Source organism: Marmota marmota, unplaced genomic scaffold (genome assembly GCF_001458135.2).
Source record: "Marmota marmota marmota unplaced genomic scaffold, marMar, whole genome shotgun sequence".
In the NCBI taxonomy this organism is placed as follows: domain Eukaryota; kingdom Metazoa; phylum Chordata; class Mammalia; order Rodentia; family Sciuridae; genus Marmota; species Marmota marmota.
The window spans coordinates 41,448,399-41,475,682 of record NW_025999932.1 but is presented as its reverse complement, the minus strand read 5'-3'; the positions used below and the strand labels follow the sequence as shown (position 1 = coordinate 41,475,682).

General features: G+C 40.3%; 2 non-coding genes and 1 pseudogene across 2 annotated transcripts; 1 reads left to right on the top strand and 2 right to left on the bottom strand.

Moving 5' to 3' along the window:
* The window catches only part of LOC125615999, a 46,437-nt pseudogene that overhangs the window by 15,442 nt on the left and 3,711 nt on the right, over positions 1-27,284 (top strand).
* Trnae-uuc lies at positions 7,327-7,398 on the bottom strand. Its single transcript has one exon. It is a non-coding gene; the product is annotated as a tRNA-Glu (tRNA).
* LOC125616187 lies at positions 15,581-15,686 on the bottom strand. Its single transcript, XR_007346827.1, has one exon. It is a non-coding gene; the product is annotated as a U6 spliceosomal RNA (small nuclear RNA).

The window sequence follows — 27,284 nt, the reverse complement described above, 5'->3', positions numbered from 1 at the left end:
AATAGCACTGGACGCGGAGGTATCCAGAAGCAAGAAATGAATGCTGGGCTCACTGTCTTTGCCAAAGAGACTTGCTGAGCTTGTGCACAGTGAGAGTCAGCGTAGAAACTTAAGCACAATGAGCGTCAGGGTAGAAGGTGACGGAACTGGACTGGTTGCTGGAGACTAGCCAATGTAGGTAAAATCTACTGAGGGGGATCCTTGATGAAAAGATGAGTTCCCCAGGTCTGTTGTCAACTGCTGCAAGATCCAGACAAAACCCTGATGCACTCCCAGGTGCTGCACACACCAACATTCCAGTTTGGCTACTTTGCTTTTGAACCATCCAGTGGAAATCCTATTGCAGGTGCCATCCCTCCAACTAATCCACGGTTCAGATGAAATAAAAATCCCCAAATCCCCAGCATCAGACACAGACACACCCCAAGGATCCACTGTTCCCATTAGAATTGATTAATTAATTAATCTATTTATGTGTTTGGTGAGGGTACTTCCCCTTAGGATGTCTGGAAAAAAGATGGAGCGAGGCGAATGCCAGGATGTCTGAATTGTCCCTTGAGCTACTGCCCTGAACACTTACCCACCTATTGGTTAACAGCTTGTGGCCATAACTGACCTTCTTTCCTCCATCTCCATGGAGAAGAAATGATGCCTGGAAGTAAAGACTTTGGCCTTGCTCAAAGAATTTGGGTTCTTTCCTTATTTTTTTAGGGAAGTCATCTGTGTGCTTTCTGGAAGGAGACATGCATCTTTCTTTAGGGCAGGGCTGATGATACCAGAAGATGGGGTGGCCAAAATGATGTTGTTATGCTGTGTGCATGTACGATTGTGTAACAACAGATCCCATCATTAGGTGCAACTATTATGCACCAATTAAAAAATATGGAGAAAGAGAGAAGAAAATAAAAAGATGTAGCTGGCCACACTTAATGGTCTTAGGGTAAGAGGCAGCCAGGCTAGAGAGACCAACTTATAATTTAGTGGGGGTTTGGACCCCATGGAATCAGTTAACTTGGAGGCTGTGTTCAATCACTTCGATTATCAATTATGCCTACATAATGAAGCACCAATAAAAACTCTGGACAGCAAAGTTCAGGTGAGCTTTCCTGATTGGCAACACTCTGTGCATATTGTCACTCATCAATACCAGGAGGGTTGCATGCTGTGACTCCAGAAGGAGAGAGAACAGAAATTTTATATGATATGTCAAGAGCTTTGTAATGTTTTGAACAACTAATAATAATAATAAAAGAGAACAGAAATTTTGCATTTGAAACCTTCTCAGCCTCTGCCCTAAGTGCTTCCTTTGACTGATTTCAGTCTGTATCTTTTCCTGTAATAAACCATAACTATGAGTTCTACAGCTTTCAGGGAATTCTGTGAGTACCTCAAGCACATCCTTAACCCTGAGGGTGATTTTGGGAAACCTCTTACAATTGTGGTTGGTGTCAGAAGTGAAGACAATTTTGGGACTGTGCCCTCAAACTTTGCAGTTTGACTAACTCTGGGCAAATGGGCTGAGAGCAGAGTGTAATGTGATCTAGGTTAGTCCACAAGGAAAGCTTTCTTTTACTACCCAGTTGCCAAATTCTGAAAATGAGGTTATGGAATCCTTCTCAAGAGACCTGCTAAAACAGTACCTTCTTCCTTCAAAAGTGTGGTTTGTGTTGCCCACAGCAGAGGACCAGCCAGGAACTCTAAAGAGCAAGGAGTTCAGGGCTGGAACTGGGGCTGGAACCCTCCCTGCACTTAAATCTCCAGAGGTTTCCCATCACATTTATAAAGAAATTTAAACTTCATACCCTATTTATGTGTTTTGGGGTGTGCAGTTTCCCCACTATAATGTGACTTTAGATCAATGCCAGGATATAACAGGTACCCTATTAATTTTGCTAAATAAACCAATAGCCCAAACCTAAAGAATCTAAAAATGCATATTTGCCAGTATGATTTTACCTCTGGCTTCATTTTCAAACTAATTTTATTGAGTTGCAATTCATATACCATATAATTCAGTCATTTACAATCAGAGATTTTTAGTGCAACATTGTAAATATATCAAATCACTACTATGTATATGAAATCACCACTATTCAATTGTTCTGACTTTCTTTTAACTCCAGCTCCTCTTTCCTCTCTAAAGGAGATGCCAATTATAACACCCAGTAGGCATCAATTGTAGGGAGGGCCCAGCGCCCAGCAAAGACTCATTCCTTTCTAGCACCTCCCAACAGAAAGCTAAGAAAAGGAAGATCTTCTTTCAGGTGGGGAAGCCACAAGGAATGAGTCCCAAGCCACCAGTGCCCAGATCCCTTGCAGCATTGAAGCAGCTAGACTATAAAAACTGAGGATAAATCGGACCCCCAGGTGGAAGGAGACACTGGTTCTGTTTGTCCCCGAGACCTGCCACACCACTTCCCACAGTTCGGTTATATAAACCAATGATTCTCTCTCAGGTTTGAACTGAAGTCCTTGTCCTGCTTACACACTCCCTCAACACACGTTTATTAAATCTCCTGTGTGCAGGGCACTGACCTTGGAATGTACCATCTCTCTGGGCTGTGGTAAGTGTGGTAAATGCCAGGAGAGGGAACGTGCAGACCTGAGCATCTCACCCACCATCCAGGCCAGGGGGGACTTTAGGGGAGAAATGACTTTGAAGACGTAACCTTAGAAAGCAATAAGTATCAGAAGAGATCCCCGAGAGGCTAAGGTAAATCAAAACAGATCACCATCAGAAGCGAGGGAAGCTGCGTGAAGGATGTGACATTTGAATCACGTCTTAAAGGATAGATAAGATGCAGATATTTAGAGAAAGGATTTGGGGTAGAGGAAAAATTGAGCAAAGGCCAGTTATAAGAAGCAGTGTGAAATTAACCAGAACTTAAGGTGCATGAGGGAAAGAGGCAGGAATTAAGCTGCAAAGGGACCTTGGGAGCACTCAGCAAGTCAAAGGCCTGAAGGTTTACAGCAGGGAGCAGCATGCTCAGCTCTGTGCTGTAACAGGCAGTGGAATGTGAGCTAGAAAAGATGGGTGAGATGGGGTCAGGAGAAGCCAGTGTGGTTTCTATTGGGAAAGCCCAGGGAACAATACAGCCTAAATCAGCTCAGCTGATTCAGAGGAAACAGATATGTCAGTGCCACTGAAGAGGTACCAATAAGATGTAATGCTAACGCCTGTAATACAAGCGGGCTCAGGAAGCTGAGATGGGATCATGAGTTCAAAACCAGCCTCAGCAACTTAGCAAGGGCCTAGGCAACTCAGTAAGACCCTGTCTCTAAATAAAATACCAGAAAGGAATGGGGATGTGGTTCAGGGGTTAAGTGCCCCTGAGTTCAATCCCCAGTACCAAAATAAAGTAATGCTATGATTAGATGAGGTGGCTGTAGAATTTGATATAAGGAGGCTGATTCATACTGGGATAGGGAGGGGGAGCATGGGAAGAATAGATGAACTCTAGGTAGGGCAGAGGGGTGGGAGGGGACATGGGGTAATTAATGATGGTGAAGTGTGATGATCATTATTATCCAAAGTACAGGTATGAAGACACAAATTGGTGTGAATATACTGTGTATACAACCAGAGATATGAAAAATTGTGCTCTATATGTATAACAAGAATTGTATTGCATTCAGCTGTAATATATTAAAAAAAATCAGTGGTGGGCTAGGGTTGTGGCTCAGTGGCTTGCCTCATGCATGTGAGGTACTGATCCTCAGCACCACATAAAAATAAACAAAAAAAATAAAGGGAAAAAAAAAGAGGTGGAGGAGGAAGAGGATGGTGGTGGCAGCAATCAGCATTCCTTGACCTTAAACTGGACCAAGCACTTTATATGCATTGTCTCAATCTTCACAACCCTATAAAACAGATTCTATTATTATTATTATTATTGTATTTATTATTATTTTATTCTATTATTATTTTATTTTTATTATTATTTATTATTATTATTTTAGTTGTAGATGAACACAGTACCTTTATTTTATTTGTTTTTTATTTTTATGTGGTGCCAGGGATCAAACCCAGTGCCTCACGGATGCTAGGCAAGCACTCTACCACTGAGCCACAGCCCCGGCCCCCAGGTTCTATTATTTGACCCATTTTAAAGCTGAAGAAACTGAGGAACAGAAATAAAATAATTTGCACCAAAAGAACCTCGATGACACTTTAGAAAATAAGGACTGGGGCAGAGGAAACTTGGGAAAGGAGGAAGAGGTCACTTCTGTACAAATTTAAGATGGCCACTTTCAAGGACCTGAGCCCCCACTGCAGTTTGAATGTGTCCCTGACAAACGGGAATGGTCTTACCTACATTTTCTTAATGAGAATACAACAAGATTCAAGATGCCAGGCTTTCTTAAATCAGGATAGATTATCTTGACCACTCCCCACCCCACCATGCCTGTCACTCTGCGACAAAAGGAAATTAGATTCATCTGATAAGCTTTGTTTTTCACAAAATAATGTGGGATGATTACCCTGTACCCTGTGGTCTTCTAGGTGTTTGCAAATTGATTTTTTGATTATTTGTTCCAGTGATTTTCCAGGTATTCAGTGTTTTTCCAAGTTAGATTTACAGTGTGGGTGAGCAAAAATTCATACCTGCCTTCCTTTTTTGTGTGAATATGAATCTTTGATGTTATTTAGGATATTTTCATACGGAATCAGACATACTCTAAGGGAATATACATCCAGACCTATGTGATGTAAGTCCACTTTTGAGGGACATAAAGCAATCTTCCTGCAGAATCCCTCAGAGTTTATAACATAGGCAAAACCAGAAATGTATTGAGAAATATGGTTAATTCAAAAACCCCCAAATAAATTCAGTTCATTGCTCTCTAGAAATGTTTGTATGATGAATTTTTTAAAAATCTTCAACAGAAAGATTACTATGTTCATATAACTACTCTGTGAACACTGACCAAAAGCATTTATCTTGCTTTTCTATCATTTACTTTCTCTGCACTCGGGGCATCCTTCCTGAAGCCAAGACTTGGAGGGAGTGGCGGTTGACTAGCCCAGGAATTCCATTTTTTTGTGAATACATTCTGCTATGTTTTAGATATGGTTATTTGAGTGTGTTCCCCCAAGGGTTCCTGAACTGAAATTTAATCCCCATTGTGAGGTATTGAGAGGGTAGAAATTTAATCCAACCATGGTGTTTAGAGGTAGGGCCTTCTGGGGGTGATGAGGGTTAGGTAAAGTCATCAGAGTGGAGACCCTAGGACTGAAGACTGGTGGCTTTAGAAGAAGAGGGAAATCAGAGAGACACCTCTGTTCTCCCTATCCCCACGCCATGCCTTGCATTGTCTTTGGACTCTGCCAACAAGGAGTCCATTAGGGCCTCACCTCCCAGATGTGGCTGCCCCATCTGGGACTTTCAGCCTCCAAAACTGTGAGTTAAATAAACCTATTTTCTTTATTTCATTCTAGTAACAACAACAAAAACAGACTAATACACGATCTAAAGTCCAATACTAGAGAATTGGAGGAAGAAAATCCCAGAATAGACCTTTCGTGGCCCTAACCACAGAGTCCTTTCAGCTCAAATAGTCTTAATTTAAAGACTGGTTTTGAGGATATTTAATGAAAATTATGGCAAAAGGCCATACAAATGCTAACTATAACTTAAGTAACCATTTCCCTGCAAAGTTAAACACTGTTGCAAACACCTAAAAGACCACAGGGTACCGGGAATCACCCAATATGAAAAGTTAAGAACTTGTCCTTAGATGTATTAACTATGCTCTGAGTCCCTGAAATACCACAGACCTAGAGAAAGCATTTGTCAAATCTGTGAGACAAAAAAAAAAAAAAGCATTTTATGAAAATGAATGATTAATAAGATGAGGAGATCTGACAGCTTTCATATAAATGGAACTCACCTGCTGTCTGAGAGCAAATTTTAAAACAAAAAGACAGGTAGCCCTTGCCCTTGGCTGCCCTGGCTGCCCTTGCCTCTTTATAGCCAGAAGCCCTAAAGACTGCATTATTTCTTGTTGTTTTCCTAAACCCTAAAAAAAAAAAAAAAAAAAAAATCCTAAATATTTAGCCCCTTTATTAAGCATTGTGTTAAGCATGTGCCTTCAGTCACCTACAGGACCCCTGCCTGATTCAGGGATAATAATATTATCTAACAATAAAATAAAGACCAAATTGAGAAAGTGTGTAAAGTACTTATCCTTGTTCATAATAAGTGCTCAATAAATATTACCTATTATGATTATTAGGATTTTTATTTTCTAATCAATTCTGCTTCTTTCAATAAATACAAATTATCTGCTGACTGATCAGTTTCTCCTCTAAGCTCTTTAATAGGAATTTTAAGTAAGCATATATTTTACCTACTATTTTTCTCATGAAAGATGACATTTGTTTTGTGTCCCTTAAACTCCCAAAGGAGTTTAAAAAGAGAACACTCTGCCTGGCATTTTCACAGTCATTTCTCAGTGTTTATGGCATTCTGGGAACAAATTGGGGAAGCTTCAGAGAATTCAACATGAGTGGGAGAGAAACGTGGCCTCTAAACGCCTTGGAGTTTTTCCTATTGGCAGAGGTTTGGAGAGGCAAGATGAACTATGGCAGCAGAGGATGCACTTATTTGGGTAATGCTTGGAAACTGTCTTGTCACGTGGCAATACTAAGATTTCTAATTGTAGTTGAGCGTATCATGAATGTTGAAAGATTCAAAAAACAAACAACAACAACAAAAACCAAAACCAGAAAGTGTCAAATATGTTAGGTAGTGAAAAGAAAGTGGTATTTTTTGCCATCACTTCGCTCCTCAATATTTCTAATAACCTAATTTTCTTTTTCTGCTTTTTTCTATCCTATACAACTGGCTCAGTGAGTTGTCTGAATCCCAGGCCCAATTGCACACTGAATTGCATTGCCCTTAATATCTTTTATGGTTATATTGCCTCCCACAAAGGAATGGTTTAGGCAACTTAGGAGCCCTATAAGTTCTAAAATTGCATATTTTCTTTTTCTTTCAAAGAAGAGCATTTTGAGTCGTTTACTTCATATTCACAGTGCAAGGAGAAATTATAGCAGGAATATACATTTTACCACGCGACCTGCCTGATTCCCTGCCCCTCGGCTCCAATCCCTTATTTCAAAAGCGAACTTTGCTTTAGTGAGCTCTTTGCTTTCAGCTGCTACCGGCGTATGAGGCCAGTTCTGGTGGTTTTGACCTGACCCTCTTAAGACCCATTCTGCCCAGCCTGTTCTAAGTAGGGGCTATAGCTTTTACTAAAAACACAATCTTCGTAGTTACAGTTCGTATAAATTAGCTTTTCTTTCTTTTTAAAAGATTTGCGTTCCCACACCGGGAGTCGAACCCGGGCCGCCTGGGTGAAAACCAGGAATCCTAACCGCTAGACCATGTGGGAGACGACGAAGACGCTCCTGAGCTCAGGCAAATTGAGTCTCTTCACTGGGCTTCCGCCAGCCCCGCCCTGCTCTGCCCCGCCCTCTCGTAAATGCCCTCTGCGCCTGCGCGCTCTCTGCAGCTCTTTAACCCTCTCTGGCCCACACGCAGTTCCTTCTTAAATATCCTTCCAATCTTTTTTATCTGTCTACCCTCGCGCCTTTTGTCATCGCATTCTGTCTCCTGGTCCTAGATACCATGTCGACAGCGACGTGGACATTGGATTGGATGAGCCATGGTTTATAATTCCTCTCTAGAACTCGTACAGAACACGCACTGAGCTGTGTTCCAAGGTTAGAGGCTCTTGAAGAAGCGAGCACCGTGGGGGTCGTGAAACCGCCGCCCCGGGTCCACCCTGACCGGCTAGGCCCCCAGAGCGCTCCAAGCCACCAGCCTCCAGGGCCCTGACCCTGCGCCTGGGACTCTCCCCTTTCTCTGGTCAAGGCTGGCCACAGGCACCATCCTGTCCCCAGAAAGTTGATCTTTTCCCTTGAAGAAACAGAAACAGGAATGAGGACTGTCTGGAAGCCTGGAACATTCCAGGTCCTGTTGACTCAGTGGCTGAAGGCGAGATTTGTGTCACTGAGAGCAGTCTGTGGCGGTCTGGAGAAAGGCCCTTACTGCGAGCCTTCAGGATGGGTGGAAATTCCTTGTGGTTTCCAAACCCCTTCTCGATATGAAGCAGCATGTCATGGGGAGCAGTTCATACTTTAGCATAACTCTATGTTTGGATAAGGGCAGTACAGAGAGTCATTTATTCGGAATGGCCAGTGTGGGAGAGTATGGCTCTGGCGTCCTTGTGGCTCAAGCTACACACAGTTGTTTTTATCAGCAGCGGACTTTTTGGAGCCCATCCAAAAGCTAAGGTCCCTCTTGCTCCCCACCTGCTTCAGGGGCTGAGAGGTCCCTGAGCTCTGTATGGTTTCAATTGTGACACTTCTCATGAAGAGGGAAGGCTTGGGACAGGCCAGAAGAAGAAACTTCTGCTTTGCACTCATTTCCACGCAACTAGCTCCCCGGCCAGGAATGAACACAGTCCAACATAATTAAAAGTTAAGGTAGCTGTGAAGAAAAACTAGAAGCATTGACTGCATATGAGACACACCTCCAAATGAAGTGGGTCTTAACCACAGGTGGCTTTTCCTGTTCTGTCTTTGAACAGTTTCATTGTTTGTCTTTTAATCAATGAAATAGTTTCTTTTTCTTTCTTTCTTTCTTTTTTTTTCTTTTTTTTTTTTCGTGGACATCTACTTTGGAACACCCAGGAATCCTTTCCAAAACTAACCTCAACTACAGAATACCTAGCATCCATACTTTTCTTTCGGATGCCCAGAGATTCATTGTACTGACACTTTTCGGTTTTGTTTTTCCACGTGATGATAATTCTTATTAAAAGTATCTTCCCAGTTTTAAAGATAAAATTTCTCAGTGTTACCTATACATTGGGAGAGCACTATTCATAGGCTATGACCAAAATGCAAGTTTAACTTTTGTCTCATTATCCAACTAAGCTGAAATATGTTCCACTTTTCTTTTAAACACTGAATGAATACAGTAATAGAAAAAGCTTTATGATCACTTGAAGTAATATAACACACTTAAAGATAGTATGCTGTTGTGATACTGTCTTTGGGGTGGGGTTGTGACTCAGTGGTAGAGCACTTGCCTAGCATGCATGAGACCCTGGGTTTGATCCTCAGCACCACATTAAAAATTTAAATAAATAAATAAATAAAGATATTGTGCCCACCTAAAAGTGTAAAAAAGTAAATATTAAAAAATATAGTATGCTGTTCAATAACTCAGTCTTCATTCAAAATAGTTCTTCTCCCTCCCGACCCTATCCCCAGCTTATGCAAGATTTCAGGTTAGAAGCAGTGGTTTGCTGGGCCTGGCTTACATTGGCTCACAGGAGCCAACTGTGAGCTTCCTAGCTCTGTGTTCAGTAACATTGTCCTGGTGGCCTGAGCTGAGAGTATTTACACCATGGAAATCCGCAAATGATAGGAGGCCAGGGCTTCTTTCCTTGGCAAGCTGGAAAGATTGATAAAAAATAGTGGTGTGTCAGTTAAATTTTTATCACACAAGATATGATCCACTTATTACTTTGGCCTTCCTCCCTTGAAGGCCCCAGGGCTCTCCAAGATTGAAGTGTAGGAGGGGAGGAGAAAGAAAGGACAGAAGTTCCTACTCAACTGCTACTATCCAGAGTCACCTTCCTGCTCTCTGAGCCTGCACTTGTTTTAGGGCTCTTCTCAGCCTACTCAATGGGCTCGTCACAGGCTTCCCTGCGTGGGCCCCTTAGTCAGTATCTCACAGTGAACCAGCCATGTTTGGTCTCAGACTAGTGGTACCAACATCACTAGTGAGTTTGTTAATTCAGATTCCCAGCCCTGCCACTGGAAGACCTTCAGGAGGGAGGCCTGGGAATCTGAATCTTAACAAGCTCCTTCCCATAAATGATTCTGATACCACGAGATTTCCAGAAATACAGAACTATAAAGACTTCAATCTCTAAAAGCCCATTATCCCCAAACCCTCGGATCTCTGATTGGTTTCCATTATTCCCTTCCTTGCTCAAAAGCCTGAAAAATATGGCTTCTGGCTGTCTGCTGTGTAGAATCTAAATTCCCTGGCCAGGCCTTCCCAGCCTTAGCACAGCTTGCTGACATTGTCCTCTGGTGCCCCTCTTCAGAAATGCCACATTCCAGCTTGTCTACCTGCTGTGCCTCACCTGTCCTTTTGCTCTGCCTGGTTCTTCTTTCCTCATCTGACCCCAAGTGCCAAGGCTAGCTCAGCCCCATGGAGCCACCTCACTTCCTTCCAGTCACAAGGCATTCTGTTTCTTCTGAATTCTAAATCACAAGCCTTTAAAAACTGGTAATGGGAGTTTATGTCTTGCCACCCTTATTAGTTATTTAATAGGAAGGCCTGTGAATAAAAATTAGATTCCATAATCCCCCTGGGAACCTAGTCCAGCACTCAATCATTCTCGCCAAATAGTCCTTCCTTTTATCTAACTTAAATACTTCCTGTTGTACTTCTATGTGAAAGCTGCCACCTTTTCACCAGCAGCATGAACAAAATGTTCCTGGGAGGAGGGGAGAAAAAAAACGACGAATTTTTGAAGCTTAGCCAGACCAGTAAGTGAGCTGCATTTCTTTAGACACACACACACACACACACACACACACACACACCCTTCTTGTGTTGACACAAGGAACAGTTATTCCTGTTCCCATGCATCTAAGGCTGATTCTCTCTGGGCAGCTCTCCCATTTTATCCACCATTCGATACTGGGGTGGGGGGGGCTCAAACATATTGTACTTGCCAGCCATCTACATTAGCCAGAGTCATGTGGGTGTGATTGAGGCCTGTGTTTGCCAGTTGTTTAGGATTAAGGGTGGTTTGCACTGCAGTGAGCCCAAGAGTCATCATTTATCAGGACCTCCAAAATAAGGACCCATTAAAATTCCACTCTCCCCAGGAAGCTCTCTGCTCAGCACAAAGTCTCAGTCTATGGCACCAAGTTAACCTCCAAACTCTTTTAGGTAGCAGCACCTGCCCTGCTGACCAGGCAGGGTGAGTTAATCTTCATGGCCTAACCCTAGGATCAGTTTCTAAAATTGGGTCTGATCTGAAGAGGTCCCTGGGTGACAGAGCTTCCTCAGGAACTTGTTTAGATCATGTAACTCTGCTCCTCACCTCTATCCCAAACCTACTGGCTCCTATTTGTCCTGTGACTGAGGGCAAACATCCTTGAACCTCTTACACTGGGTCAGGAGCTCATTCTGTGCATCCTCGCTGTGCATCAGGCTGGACCTATTTCCCTGCTTCCTCCCTGTGGAAGACTGTGTGCTCCTTGATCATAGAGTCCCGATCTCAGTCTGTTATACCCCCAGCTTATGTATAGTACGGGGCTTTAACACACCTAACTACTTAATAAATCAATGTCAAAATGACTTCATTTCTTTGAAGACTTTCCTATAAAGTTCACTTTTTTTCCCTCAAATCAGCACATAACAAGAGGAAACTATTCCTCAGCTAGGTAAATATTTTTCTTGACATATGGGCAAGAAAGTGTTTGAGTAATTGATCATTTGATTCATTCCCTTTTTTTCTTTTTTTTAAACCAAGGATTGAACCCAGGGGCACTTAACCACTGAGCTACATCCCCATTGCTTTTTATTTTGAGACAGGATCTCGCTAAATGGCTTAAGGTCGGCTAAGTTGCTGAGGTTGGCTTTGAACCTGCGATCCTCCTGCCTTGGGCTCCCAATTTGCTGGGATCACAGGCGTGGGCCACTGCCCCAGGCTCATTTACTTAGTCATTAACCAATCTCAGAGGAATAGTCTTGGTTTCTACCTAGCACCTACAAGACAGAGCAACTAACTGAGAGTCTCAGAGGGCCATGATTTTAAGATTTGAATACTACAACATAAAACAAGAAACCACAACTCTGTCTCCTAATGTCCCTCACACACACTTTGTCCCATACCTTCTCTTCACCAGTCTGATAGCACAAGACATTGCCAGACCATGAGGGTACACATCCCTATTCTTGTGCTATTGGTTTGTTCCCACCAGGGCTCAGGCCTGGTATAGATGTGCTTTTCTTGTTTTGTTTTTTTTCTGCAACCACATTCAGGAATGGTGAGTCTTTGCATTGGCATCTTGAAATTTGCCCACCGGAGTAGTTTCTTTTTCCAAATTGCTCAAGTATTGAAATCATGGTGCTCCAAGATCCTCAGTTAATTTGTTTTGTCCCTAGATGCTAGGAAAAAATTAATTTGGAAGAAATCAATTTATGAGAGGTTAAAACTATTTGTTTCCTTTCAGGACTTCCCACCAGTACTTCTAAGTCGAATAAGTTTTCTAAACTCATTTTCTTTTTTCCCTGTGAGAAAATCAATCTCAATTATCATCAATGAATCCATGGATAGGGATTGTGTCAAGTTCAGTGTTCATCATGGCATCCATATTATATTCACCCAGTATATGTTTGACAGTGCTTGACATAAAAATAATAGCTCTCACATACAGGGTTCACTGTGCCAGGAAATTCTGAATATTTTAATATAATAATTTAATTCTCACAGTGTTCCAGTAAGATAGGTACAAATATTATTCTCATTTTACAGATAAAAATGTTGAAACAAGGTATCCACCAAATTACATTGTGTGCATGTACAAATATGTAACAATCAATCCCATCAATATGTACAACTCTAATGTACCAATAAAAAATGTGGGGAAAAAAGGTGAAACACAGGATGGTTATATAACTTGTTCAAAGTCTGACACTTAAAAGTCATCAATGCAGGATTCAAATGCAGGCATTTTGTTCTGGAAACTGAACTCTTAATATATCTTCATATATCTTAATAAATCTGTCTCTACTACTATGAATATATTGCATAAAATAGGGAACTGTCATTAATAACGCCTTCAGCAACAACGACAGCATATATTCTGAAAGCTGATGACATCTTCTAGAGAGAATGAGGATGATGTTATGGGATTTTCTTAATTTGGTGAAAATACACATTTTGTGATCTAAGACTTCCTAGATGCTAATTGGCTCAGAGAAGTCATCTGCTCTGTCCCTTTTACTCATTCACTCATTTTCAAAAATATTACCTTCTTTATGACTAGTTAAAAATAATATTATCCTCTATCAACCCAGCCTAGCAAAACAAATCTCATTCTCCCCACCCCTACCCCAGTCTGTACTCAGAGAGAACTTAGCTAATGTTCACTGATTGCTGGATTTGAATGATTCATACAGTCAACAAACCAGGTCCAAAAGATGTATGATGCATTAAACATTCTGTCCTTCCAAAGCTACAATCTACTTGACATCCGCACCAGTCCCTCAGGAAGCCTTCTTAGCTTTACCATGAAAATGTATCCAGAATTTGATCAGTTCTCCCCATGCTATGGCCAAGCCACTATTATCTCTTATGTGGATTACCAAGAGTCTAACTCGGCATCTCCCCTCTTCTCAGCACCGTAGGCAGAGGGACCTTGTAAAACAAAGCAGATCATGTTTTCTCTCGTCAAAACCCTCCAGTGGTTTCCCATCTTGCTCAGAATAAAAGTCTGGACTAGGACAGCCCCCACCTTCTGTTCACTATCCTCCCTGCTGCGCATGCACTTTGCTCTAGCTGTACTACTCTCCTTGCAAGTGTGGGGAGGAAAGAGCTTTCTAGACTGAAGGACCATCTTTACCCTTTGCTTCCTCACCTTCCTCAGGTCCTTAAGAAATCATCTCAGTGAGATGTTCCCCATCCACTCTAGCTAGAATTTCAGTAAACTGCCTTTGCTGGCTTTCTGTTTTCTCTTTAAAACTGACATTTGACATACTATGTGTCTTACATATCTATCTTGCCTGCTGTCTTTTCTAGCAGTGTGCAAACAGTGTTTGCTGTTTTGCTCACTGCTCTATCCTGTCTTCAATGAAACTTGATATTCAATAAATATTGGTTGAACAAATGAGGGAACAAAGATGGCTACACAGGTGACTGCTTTCAAGATCTGCAAGTGGAATCAACAATAATCATTGAGAGGATGGAAAGGTGAAGAATCACTTCTGGTAAGGGTCATCATAGAAATATCAAAAAGGAGGTAGGATTTGAGCTGGTCTTTGGCAATGAGGAACTTTTGGGTAGGTGTAGCGGTGGAGAGAACGTAATACATGGAAGTGTAACATCAGCACACCCCAGGAAGAGGTCACTGTGAGACATGCTGGTGGGAGGTAGAGTGGAGGTTCCCAGAGAAGGTGATGTGGAAGCCTTAAGCTGGGGAAACTTTGCAGGAAACTCATGGAGCTTGGGTTTTATGGATCAAGATTCCACACTGAGTCTTTCTTCCTGCTTGATCTATACATCCCATAACCAGAGTATTCCAAAATCACAGAGTATCAAATATTTGATGTGTTGACAGGGCATAAGAAAAGTAAATACCAGCATTTCTCATCAGTTACACAGTAATATTGACTGACACTTGCTATTCACAGAACCTGTGTTATCAGCAAACTTATTGTTTCCCAAGAACAGAAAGGCAACTTTGATCAAGTATCTGGAGGCCAGGACTTCAAGCATTGCACATAATGAAGTTGTAAAAAGAAAACTCAAGAATGCATTGGAATTCCTCCTACAGTCAGTATATTATGACTTCCCGCATACTATATACTACTGTTAAGTTCATACCACTAAGACTTTTCAAACTAGGAAGCAAGCTAAGTAGATATGACTCTGAACCTTTAAGCTAATGTGATTTGGGAGGGGAACCATTCATTAGAACATGCTGTTAACTTCCAAGATGCTGATAGACAATTCCTTACCACTGGAAACTGTTGAACAATAATGTCTGTCTTTGGATCCGTTCTCTGGATAATAGCATTGTAGAGGAGATAGGGATGTACTAATAAGTACAGAGCAAGTCAACTACTGATTACTGGTCCCCAAAGAGTTGAATATCTTCTTAGCAATCCTTTAAAATCATAAGTTCCCATACCACATCAGAACAGTGTTCTCTCCCATTGCCTGTTCTTTGGAGCCTGTGTTCTTTCCATTGTACTTAAGAAACAAACAACAGCATTTTCTAGTGACCCTCAAAAAGCAGACACCCATCTGCATTGCTGTTCATCCATTTTTTTCCCACTCTTTCCCCGGGTAAAATGCTAAGCAAGGGATTCACAGCCCTTGTTAAAGCAGAGGCAGAAATGCAAAAGTGAAGCTGTGCAGCAGATGGATTGGAACCAGCAGCTGTAATATTCCTGTGGAAATCTATGAAGAACAGCCAAATAGGAAAGCAAAGCCTATTCTTTTTTTTTACTCCCCTCTCCCCATCCGGGTACTGGGGATTGAACCCAGTGGTGCTTTATCATGAGCTACATCCACAGCACTTTGTGTTGTTGTTTTCTCCCTACATCTTTTATTGGTGCATTATAGTTGGATATACTGATGGGGTTTGTCGTTACGTGTTGGCACATGGCACACAATACACAAGATAACAGTGTGATTTGGCCAATATCACTCCCCAGTACTTTTCCCCTCTCTCCTCACCTTTCACCCCTTGGTCTCTTTCCTCTATTGATCTCCTTTTTCCTTCCTAGCCTCCACAGATGAGAGAAAACATAAAAATGGGAAACACTTCACGAATTTGCATGTCATCCTTGCACAGGAGCCATCTAATCTTCTCTGTGTCGTTCCAATTTTAGCGTGTGTGCTGCTGATGCGAGCACCCAGAGCCCTTTTTATTTTCTCAGTTTGAGACAAGTTCTGGCTAAATTGCCCCGACTGGCTTCAACCTTGCAATCCTCCCTCCTCACCCTCTAAAGTCACTGGGATTAGAGGTGTGTGCCACCACACCTGACAGCAAAACTATTCTTTCAGAGCTAGTTATGGAGGGAGTCAGCATTTAGAAAGACTCAAAGGCAGCAGAGGAGTGAGAATGCCTTAGTGTAGGAAGCAGGGAAGGTTTCAGGCTTGTCCCACTGATAAGCTGTTGGACTAGGAAACTGGAGGTGGGCTACTTAGAAGGGGCATCCTACGGCATTGGTTTGGGATGCATGCTTGGCTTTCTCTGGTTGGTCCTAAGTTGGAAGTTGGGGCAAACTTAGGGAAACTCAGTTATTAATCAACTGCTGGACAATTGGGGCTATTACAGACATTGCTGTTAGCTTCCTGGATTGTTACTGGAGCCAATACTCAGACTGCTGTGAGTATGACTTTGAGCACGCTGGCTTCCCAGGATGTTGGTTAGAGGTAAAGGGCTTGGTTTCCTGGGCAGGTTGCTGCAGTGTGGGTCACAGTTCTATTTTGGTGCATGGTTTGGCCATTGTCCACATGAATACTCAGGTTTTCATTCCCAAGAGGTCAGCAGACTCCCTGTATTCAAAGCTCTTTGCCCATTCAAAGCTCTTCTTCAGGACAACATGCACTTTAGCTTCTCTTCATTCCTTGCTTCCACTCGCCAGGCAGGGCCTCACTTAAGGCCCAGCAACGCTGAAGCCTTCCTGCATTTTTCCCCTCATGGTTACAGCCCTCCTACCTTGTTTATCTATTTGAGCGAGACCTCTCCTTTACATTTAAAGCCACTTCAAAATCACCTTCCTACCGTAATAGATGGCAGGACACCCCAAATGTTCCAGTTTCCCTTCTCTTTCTACAGTGTTTACATGCCATGTATTTATTTACAAGGGCATTCTGTATCATATGATATTAATATAAATGACAGTGACAATGCCCATTCCAAGACTGGCGAGGGTAGTGACACATATGGAGAGGTGTTTGGTAAATGGTTCTGAATGACTGATGCCGAAGAGATGCCCCCACACAACAGAACAATTCCAGCAGACCAGTCAGAAGAGTCACAGGTGACCTAGAGTCTGTTCATTTCTTTTGCTATAAAAAATGACAAAGTCTGGTTCAATCCCCAGCACCACACACACCCACCAAAAAAGTGGCAAACTCTCTCTCTCTCTCTCTCTCTCTCTCTCTCTCTCTATATATATATATATATATATATATATATATGTATATTTACACACACACACGTATTACATGTAATATATGTTACATATACACAGAAAATATAAATATGTAGAAAAATTTGCATCTGCACAAAACAGGTAGATACTTTTGTCATTATTCTCTAAATAATACATTATATTCTATTACAATATATTTTCTAATATAACATCACCTAATATGATATTATTATGTTGTATAACATAATGCAATTATGTATAATATATGATGTTTATTATATATATGATTTTGTTATATAATATATATTAGGTGTTATAAGTAATTTAGAGATTAAACTTTACCAGAGGATGTACATAGTTTATATACAAATACTCTGCTGTTTCATATGAGGGACTTGAGCATCAGATTGGGGTATCCATGGAAGATACCCTCAGATACTAAGGGGTGTGTGTGTGTGTGTGTGTGTGTGTAGAATATACACATGAATTTTATCCAGGTACTAATTTAATAAAATTATCACTATGATAATTTTATTAAATTTATCTAAAATCCCCATGGCAATTGCAAGAATGAAAAAAGCCTTTCACATTCACATTCAGAATTACAAAATAATCTGGGTAAGTATAATAAAGGTGAAAACAACAGAATCCCATAATGACATAATAAATGTATCATGAAACCTAGATCCAGATCATCTTCTGGAATACCCTAGATCTGACAATATATCATGAAAATCTGATGTGGCCCAAGCTATTGGCAATACTCCAGGATCATCACTATAATCAAGATCCATTCAATTAAAATAAACGTGTTTTTTTAAAATTAAAGCTGTCCATTATAAAACCTTCAAATACTTATATGGTTAAAGTCAGTTATTGCTATTTTAAAATGGCAACAAGACACAGTAGGGTTCTGTTGATATTTTTGTCCAGTTTATCTGGGCCTGAATTCTGGATGAAAAAAGAATGGTCAGTAGGGCCATTATTGACAAAATCTTAAGAGTGTAACACTACTCTGTTAATTTGACAAGTTCTGGGTTTTGCTCTTTGTCCTCTTTCTCTCCTCTGAGAAACTTTCTTGAATACAAAAACCCATCACCACTCTGGAACTCAGCCAAGGGCCAGAGGAAATACAAATAATAAACACCACTGCTCATTTGCATCAGGATTTATAGCCTATAAATCAGCTCATATACTGAAGTCATGTGGGCCTCAAATTGCACGAGAGATATAATCAAACATCTGTCGTATTTTCCCTTTAAAAATATATCAGTCACTATCAGGGTGGGGTATAGACTCAGGAATCTGTACACACTCTACGAGAGCCCATAAAATTGCATGCAATCTAATAAAGCTGCCACTGGGCCTATATCTCCCTGGGGTTATAACAGCATGCTTCTTCCTGCCTCTTCCAGGATACCTTGTAAAATAGGCCAGGTAATCACCTGTGGTGCCAAGTAATAATGCAGGATTTCCAAGTCAGCTGTTCATGGCTATTCCTTTCTCTGACCCAAGAAAGATATTAAGTTAATGCTGGAGACCTTTCAGGAACTGCCTACCTGCTTCCCAGGTCATGAATCATTCTTCCTCCTACCTTCCTAACCTCTAGTCAAACAGGCTTTTTAAAATCCTTGTTGGTTATTAATGTCTTCAGTGATGCTGGAGTGGGGACTCTAGTCCATGCTAATAGGAGGCACTAGAGGAAGAGTGGGAAGCTGTGGGATTCCTGTTTTTGAGAGTGTGGCTTATGACCACAGCATCTCATCCTAGCAGCAGTGGAGGGCTCCACCACCAGCAATTGCTTACAGTTATTCCAACAGTTCTAAAACCAGCCTCATCACTGCCTCCCCTCACTCTCCCTGCTCAGAGAGACCCACACTAACTAGCCAGAATGCCCTCCTGAGAAGTCTGAGTTCCAGCTCCACAGTCTCACCTTTATGATCCTAAAGAACCAGGACCTGCCAAGCAGGACCTTGCCTAACCCAGAGGTCTGGATCTCAGCCCTACAGGGCTATGCTCCCAGCTGCTAGTGTCAAAAAAACTCCTAGCTTCATGCTTTTTTTTTTTTTTTTTATCCCAGGCCTAGGGGTGATTAATGTTTCCTATCATTCTTACTTATGTGACAACTGAGTGTCCCCCTTTGTCTTTTCTTTTTCCTAATACCTGGTTAACAATTCTTTATAAAAGTTCTCTGTTAAAATTCTTGTGATTTCTGTCTCATAACTGTGTTCAGTACAAGTCTAATTAATAAAGGAATTCTTTCTATCTGGTTTCATATCAACAATTCTTTAAGAACACAGGGGCTGGTTGATGTATTCCAGGAAGACTTTAATTGTATCTATTAATTTATGCTACAAGAACTGGTCCTCAATTTACTAAGCTCAGAAATTGACCATGTCAGCAAATTGAAAGCAAATTTGTCCCTCAGATCATTGCCATAAGGAAGGAGACATATGTGAACCTGCATGACCACAAGTTATAATAATACTAAAATATAGTTATAATAATACTAAAAGTTATGTAATACTAAAAGATACAAGATCCCTGTGTCAGAGACAAAGCATTTATTCTAGCCAGCATATCAGCATTATTTATACTGGTTCCTTGAGCTCTGATTTGCACTCGACATCGTGAAGAAGGATAGGTGATATCTGTGAGCTGAGTTAGGGCAGAGTACCCCTGATCTTAGGGAACCTGGATCTTTTATAACGGGCAGTAAACATGCCAGCCCTAATCTCCACAACAGCCACTTACTCTCTTTTCCTAAGATATTTGCTATATGAACATCCTTGAAAAGAGTCCAGAACAAAGGAAACATAGGAGACCCTGTCTGCCAACATTGATTTGAGCTTACATGTGAACCTAGAGCAAGGATAATTCAATTGCTTGTGTTTATACACCAGGGATCTCTATAGAAACTACTATACTACCTATAGTAGTTTTAGTGCCATTGCATCTCTCTGAATCTAGAGATTTCTAAATCACAGGAAATTAATCCATTTTCTCATTAATATTCTGAAAAGGCACACACTTTATAGAGACAGAATAGTTTAGTTATTGGCCAGAGCAAGACTTGGCTAACAATATTTGTATATCTAATATATATATCAGTTTTTATAATCTTAACAAAAGATATTGCCCTAGATATTTGGTAGACCAAGATGAATGACCTCCTAGAGCAATGTAAATGTAAGATTAGAGTTGATGCCTGAGATATATAGCAAGCACTCAAAAATCAGTAGTTATATTGTAAAGGACATGGCAAATAACAGAAATGAATTTGAGTATAGTTGTATAAAACAAGGAATTTACAGGCTGGGGTTGTGGCTCAGTGGTAGAGTGTTCAGCTAGTGCGTTGGGGCCCTGGGTTCGATCCTCAGCAGCACATAAAAATAAATAAAAACAAAGGTATTGTGTTCAACTACAACTAAAAAAATTAAGGAATTTACTACAAAAATGACATACTATCTCCTAGAACACAAATAGAAATGTAAACAATTTTGGAATAGCTACCACTATGTTTGGATATGGTTAAGTGTGTCTCCCAATGCTTCTTGTGTTGAAAGCTTGGTTCCTACTGTGGCAATGTTAAGAGGTAGTAGAACCTTTAGGAAACTGGGGCCTGGTGAGAAGTTATTAAAGTGTCTTGTTGGGGGCACAACCCACCAAAAAGATTAAGTTAGTTCTCATGGAACCCTAAGTTGATTATTGTGAAAGAGCTGTTACAAAGAATCACACCTAGCCACTCCCCAGAAACTCTGGCTTCCAGTCTCACCAGGTGATCTCATTCATGTTCTCACTATGATGGCATCTGCTACAATGTCCTCACCAGAGCTTAGCCAATGCTGATACCATGCTCTTGAACCCCCAAACTGAACCACATCCCCCTTAGGAAGTTTATTTATGTTGTTCAACTTCAGGTATTTCATTATAATAACACAAAATGAATACACCAACCCTGCCCTGGCTGCTCTGTTCGTAAAATATGGCATCATTTCCCACTGCTCATTCTACAATATGCCGGGCACAGTGCTTGAGACCTGGAAAACTACAGGAAACACACACAGATACAGTTATTTTTTTCTTTTTTCTTTATTTTAAACATTATAAGGCACAGAGCCTGCAGTCTAATAGAGAGAGAGAAATCAAAATATAACACAAATAAATGTAATCTGAAATGGTAGTAACTGATGAGAAGGGCAGGTGAGGGGCAGAGTAAGTATAAGGAGGACCTGACCCATTTAGGAAGGTCAAGAAAGACTTTCCCAAGGAAGTGATGATTGACCAGAGACCCAGGCTTAAACAATAAGACAATAGGGAAAAGGAAATAGCTTTCCAGGCATGAAAAAGAGCAAACACCTCCTGGCAGGGAAAGTATAGTGAGGAACCATAGCTGGAGCTCAGGAAGATTAGATGACCTGCCCAAGGTCACAATAAAACCAAGGTCAAAGAACAGGGATTTTAATCTAAATCTTCGCAACTCCTGGGCTACTTTCATTATACTATCAATTTCCTCCATCAGCAAAGATGATATTTCCACTCAAACCTTCCATCAGAGATCTGTCAATTAACACTCACTCCAGAGGAAAATCAAATCACACAGTAGAACATGAGGAAAAAAAAAAAAAAAAGGCAAAGGCTTGAGCCATGGAAACTAAAGCCCTTACAATGGAATTCAGCTTGCTGTTTCTTTGTTGAGTGTGGCCAGGAATCTTGGGAATGGTCCACGCCAGTGGTTTTCAGTGTGGTCCCTGGACCACGGTCATCAGCATCTCTTGGGAACTTCTCAGACAAGCAAATTCTCAGGCCCTGCTCAAAACCCATGAATCAGAAACTTGGGAACTGGGACCCAGCAATCCAGTGGGAGCTATGGATTTTATTTAGAGACAGGGTCTCACTGAGTTGTTTAGTGCTTCGCCATTGCTGAGGCTGGATTTGAACTCGCCATCCTCCTGTCTCACCTCCCCAGCCACTGGGATTCCAGGCATGCGCCAGCACAACCTGTGTTTTAACAAGCAAGAGCCCTGCAAAGACTTCTGCCATACACAGTGGCCTACATCAGGGCTTCCCAAACCTATCTGATCATCCTAAGCACCTGGGGGAACTTGTTAAAAATTCCTGAGCTACACTCTCATATCTACAAAAACCAGATATACTTTCCTGGGAACCTATATTCAGATTATCAGACTGGTTTTGTAACCACTGATGTACATTGAAGTAATAGTATTTCTGACATAGTAAGCAAATAACTTTCAAAAGCCATTTGTCCTTGTTGGGTAATTAAAAGTAATAAGTATTTTGGGTTCTACAAGTCAGACTGAGCATATAATTTGATAGCTATCTTCTTAACCCTCGGATTTTAAAACAGGACCCTTACTGATAAATGTCTCCTTGTCTAACAGGCTTATATTATCATGACTACCACAAACTGTATGATATCTAATAAGCGCTGACCAAATATGTAAGTCTTGTTATTTTAGCTCCAACCTAAAAATCTGTTCTTGAAAACATCCCCAAGATTTGAAACATCAAAAAGAAAAGTGTTCAGTCTTGTAATACAAACACTCAGTTTAGAATTATTTTTTTCCTGTTTCTAGAATGAAACAGATTTTCTGGAAAGAAATAGTTTTTCTATTATAGTAACTTAGCATTGATTTAAATAAACATACAAATAAGTAAGAGAGATATAATTTATTTTTATTTTTTGAGATTGAGTCTCACTGTGTTGCTAAGGCTGACCTCCAACTCTTGGAATCAAGTAATCCTCCTGCTTTCGTCTCCCAATTACAAAGTACATGCCAACCCCAACCAGCCAACATTATGTTTAAAAAACAAAACAAAAACTTCCAGAGCTAAAAGAAATGTTACTATCCTAGATTTATTTCCAAGCAACACATTTTCAAGAATTTTTCTGTATTAGAATTTTCCTGGATTTGTGCAGTTCATATGCAAATAGAATAGCCTGGTCTCTCATAGGTAATTTTACATTTCAGAAGTTCTTAAGAAAAATAACAATATAAGACTCATTTCCACCATGATATAAGAGGATCACAGACCCAAGGAAAAAAGAGAAAACATGAGTGGTCACTTAACTTTTTTTTTTAATAATTCTTTTTAAATATTTATTTTTTAGTTGTAGGTGAACATAATATCTTTATTTTATTTTTATGTGGTGCTCAGGATTGAACCCAATGCCTCACGCATGCTACGTGAGCACTCTACCTCTGAGCCACAACTCCATCCCTTCACTTTTTAAAAATAGGCCTAATTATTGGTTCAAATGTCTTCTGACAGTTTGGTGGTTAGGGCCAGCAATCATGATTATGTAAAATCTCAATTTGTGCTGATACCACTCCAATAAAACAAGCAAGCATTTTCTGTAGTTTAAGAACATGAAAAAGAGCATAGGAAAAAGAAAAGTTACCCTTGATTAAGTTACTCTGCCCCTGATGATATAAAAAATTGCTTAACTGAAAAATTACACAATAATGGTTTATTTCCTAGGCTAGGGATATAGCTTAGTTGGTAGAGGACTTGCCTTGCATGCACAAAGCCCTGGGTTCTAATCCCCAGATCTCACACACACTCACACACACAGACACACACACACACACACACACACACACACACAAGTTTATTTCCTATGGTAGGGTATCAACATCTTCAAAGAAAAACAGAACAACAGAAATCCTTCTGTACAGCACAAAACCCAGAAGGCAGTACTAAGAAGATAACCCATTTTACCTGTAGAAATAAGAGGATTAGAGAAAAAAAAATTGCTTTAGGCCCTCTTCTATAAGTAGGGAATTTAAAAAATGGTAACAGATTCGTATCTCATGCCATATGCAAAAAAGATTAAAGACTGAAATTCAATATTACAAAAGTGTTAGGAGGAAAGAATATAATGTATTTGGGGATGACACCAAGATTCAAAGCCATCAAAGAAGCAAACAGAACCAACCTTACCATTTGTTAAAATACTAGCAAGAGATTAAAATATTTCACAAAAGATTGAAATCTACAACAAAGCGAACAAATTAAAAAGAAAAAGACAAGCAACCCAAAGAAAAATAAAGGATTAAAACAGACAATTCACAGAATATAATGGCTAATAATAGTGATAATGTGAAAAAAAAATATGGCCTTACTCATACCAGGGAAATGAAGAAAGAAAAAACAAAACAAAACAAAAAAAACAACCCTTCTTTCACCTGACAGAGTAGCATCATTACTTTATTTGCTGTTGCAGGTTCTCATCCCTCGTAGGGTCATCTAAATATTATAACGAGTGTTAAATTTGGGAAGTCCAACACTGCAGAGCCCTGCACTGTTGCTCTGAACTTAGGGCTGCTAAGTGGACCCGCGCTCAGGGCAGCGGTATTCTGGAAGGAAAGAAGCACCACCTCCCCATCCAGTGCCACATGAGTTATGGAAAGGGGACTTGGACACTACTTGGTCCTTTTTTCCAGTCTCATATCATCCTGAAGCACAGAATGGCCAACCCCTAATAAACTGAGGAAATACTTAAATGCTACACATGACATACTTCATGCATCAGCAAAGCCAGTCAGATCTGTAATGCATTGGTAAGAGCATGCGCAAAAAGAAATTCTCCGGCACTTGTCAAAGAATAATTTTTAAAAAGTCAAAAGTATAAAGTATGGACAGGTCAAAAGATTTATTTAACTTATTACCAAAGGACCCTCCCAGATAACAAAAAATGACACCACAAAAGGCCACTGGAATGAGATTATGAAGTGAGATGCTAAAGTGGTTAACACCCTACCAGGTTAAAACACTGTAACCTCTTTTCTACCAGAGAAGAATAATAGACAATTATTTGCAGATTATCAATATTGTATAAGCTAACAAGTAGTTTTAAAGTCTGGGCCTGGATTGACAGTAAATCATAGCCCAAAAGTGTCAGTTAATCATTGGATGGGTTTGTTGGACACAGCTCTAATATATGGTTTCTCAACCATTTTGGTTTCAGGATCCCTTCATGCTCTTAAAGATTATTGAGGATATCTAATCCTAGAGCTTTTGTTTATGTAGGATAATATCCTACCAGGGTAAAAAGCATTAGAAATTAAAATTTAAAAATTAAACATATAAATTCACTTAAAAACACAATAAATCTATTTACATATTAACATAACATTTAAAAGAAAATTCTGCTTTCCGATACAAGAAATATTTTTGGTATCATATCAGGGTTTTTCAAAATCATTGGGATTTCTAAATAACAACTTTTTAATGACAACAAAATCACAGACGTGACAGACACTATAGCAAGGATAATCAATAGCTAATGTGTTAGTCAGCTTTTTGTTGTTGTGACCAAAATACCTAACAAAAACAACGTAAAGGAGGAAAAATTTTGGCTCCTGGTTTCAATGGTCAGCAGGCTCTTTTGCTCTGGGCCTGAAATGAGGCAGAATGTAATGGCAGAAGGGCATAGTGGAAAAGCTGCTGTACTCATGGTAGCTAGGAAGGAGAGAGGAGAGGAGGCAGGGGGTCCCAAGGGCACATTCCCACTGACTTACTTCCTCCAAGTATGCCCCACCTGCGTGCTTTCCACCACCTCCCAGCAGGCCACTCAAATTATTGATCCATCAAATGGATTAATCTACTGATAAGGTTGGAGCCCTCATGGTCCAATTATTTCCTAAAAGCCGCATGGTCCAATTATTTCCTAAAAATTATTTCCTAAAAGCTCATGGTCCAATTATTTCCTAAAAGCCCTAACATTGCTGCACTGGGGACCAAGACTTGGGGGGGACATTACAGAGCTAAACCATAGTGGCTAGTAAGCGTACAGTTAAAGCACTGAGTGTATCTGTCTGTCTCTCTCTCTCAAACTCACAAATCCTTAATCTACCACTTTAGAAAATTCTAGAAATAATGTAATAATCAATGACACTTTCCATTAGCTAGTATTCTGATGACATCATAGTTTACACAGCCTTTGGAAAACTGTTGTGCAGTAATAAAATAATGAGATTGAAAAAGGCAACTAATGCCTTAGAATTATGAAAAGTTTTAATTTCACAGAACCCATAAAGTCTTGGATATATACCCACAGGTCCCTAAATTACACTTGGACTACTATTATTCTGTGTGACATTGAAAGGACATGCAGTAACTCATTTTCTATATTTCAAGTTTTGGTGCGTTTTTAAAATATATCTTTAATGAGAGTATAATTTGATATAGCCTTTAAAAGCCACTTGACTTTCGATCCTAAGACTCTCCTACAGAAATACACATACAGTGTTTCACTGTACATTCAGCAGGGATCACTGTAGGATAATTAACACTGAAGAAAAACCAGAAACTGATTTCTCCATAGGGGAATGATTTAGAAGGTAAAAGCCGAGTTCAAAGACAGCTTCAGTAACAGTGAGGCGCTAAGCAACTCAGTGAGATCCTGTCTCTAAACAAAATACAAAATAGGGCTGGGGATGTGGCTCAATGGTTGAGTGCCCCTGAGTCCAATCCCTGGTACCCTCTTCCCCAAAAGTAAAAGCATATACATACATGTAGTGCATATATGCTGTTATGGTTTAGATATGAGGCATCCCCCAAACTTATGTGAGACAATGCAAGGAAGTTTAGAGGTGAAGTGATTGGATGATGAGCGTTTTAGCTTCATCAGTGTGTTAATCTGCTGAAAAGGATTAACTGGGTGGTAATTATAGGCAGATAGAGTGTGGCTGGAGGGGGTGGGTGCCTTTGGAGTATTTATTTTGTCCTTGCTAAGCAGAGCTTCCTGATGCCATGTCCCCAGCTGCTTTCCTCTGCCACACTTTTCTGTCATTGTGTCCTGCCTCACCTTGGTCCCCAAAGAATAGAGTCAGCTATCTGTGGACTAAGACCTCTGAAACCAGGAGTCCAAAATAAACTTTTCCTCCTCCAATTGTTCTTGTCAGGTCTCTTGGTCACAGAAGTGAAAAAGGTAACTAAAATATGCACACACATACACATTTATGTACACATGCATATTCATGAAATATTGTCAAGTGAAAAAAAATGTAAAGCAGCATCTGATGATTTGTGTGGTTAAAAACAAATTTATACACACATATTTAGACACTTATAAATAGAGTTTAAAAGTTATACTGTCAGTATCTCTGAGGAATATGATGGAAAGGGAATAAGAGGGGGCAAGACAATTTTCACTTTTTCTTATATACTAGTGGATTATTTGAGTTTTTAGAAAGAGCATATTATTTTTGTCATAAAAAAACCACCTAAACTAAAAACAATTGTTATGGTTTGGATCGGAGGTGTTTCTTCAAAGTTTGTATGTCAATGCAAGAATATCCAAAGTGAAATGATTATGAGAGC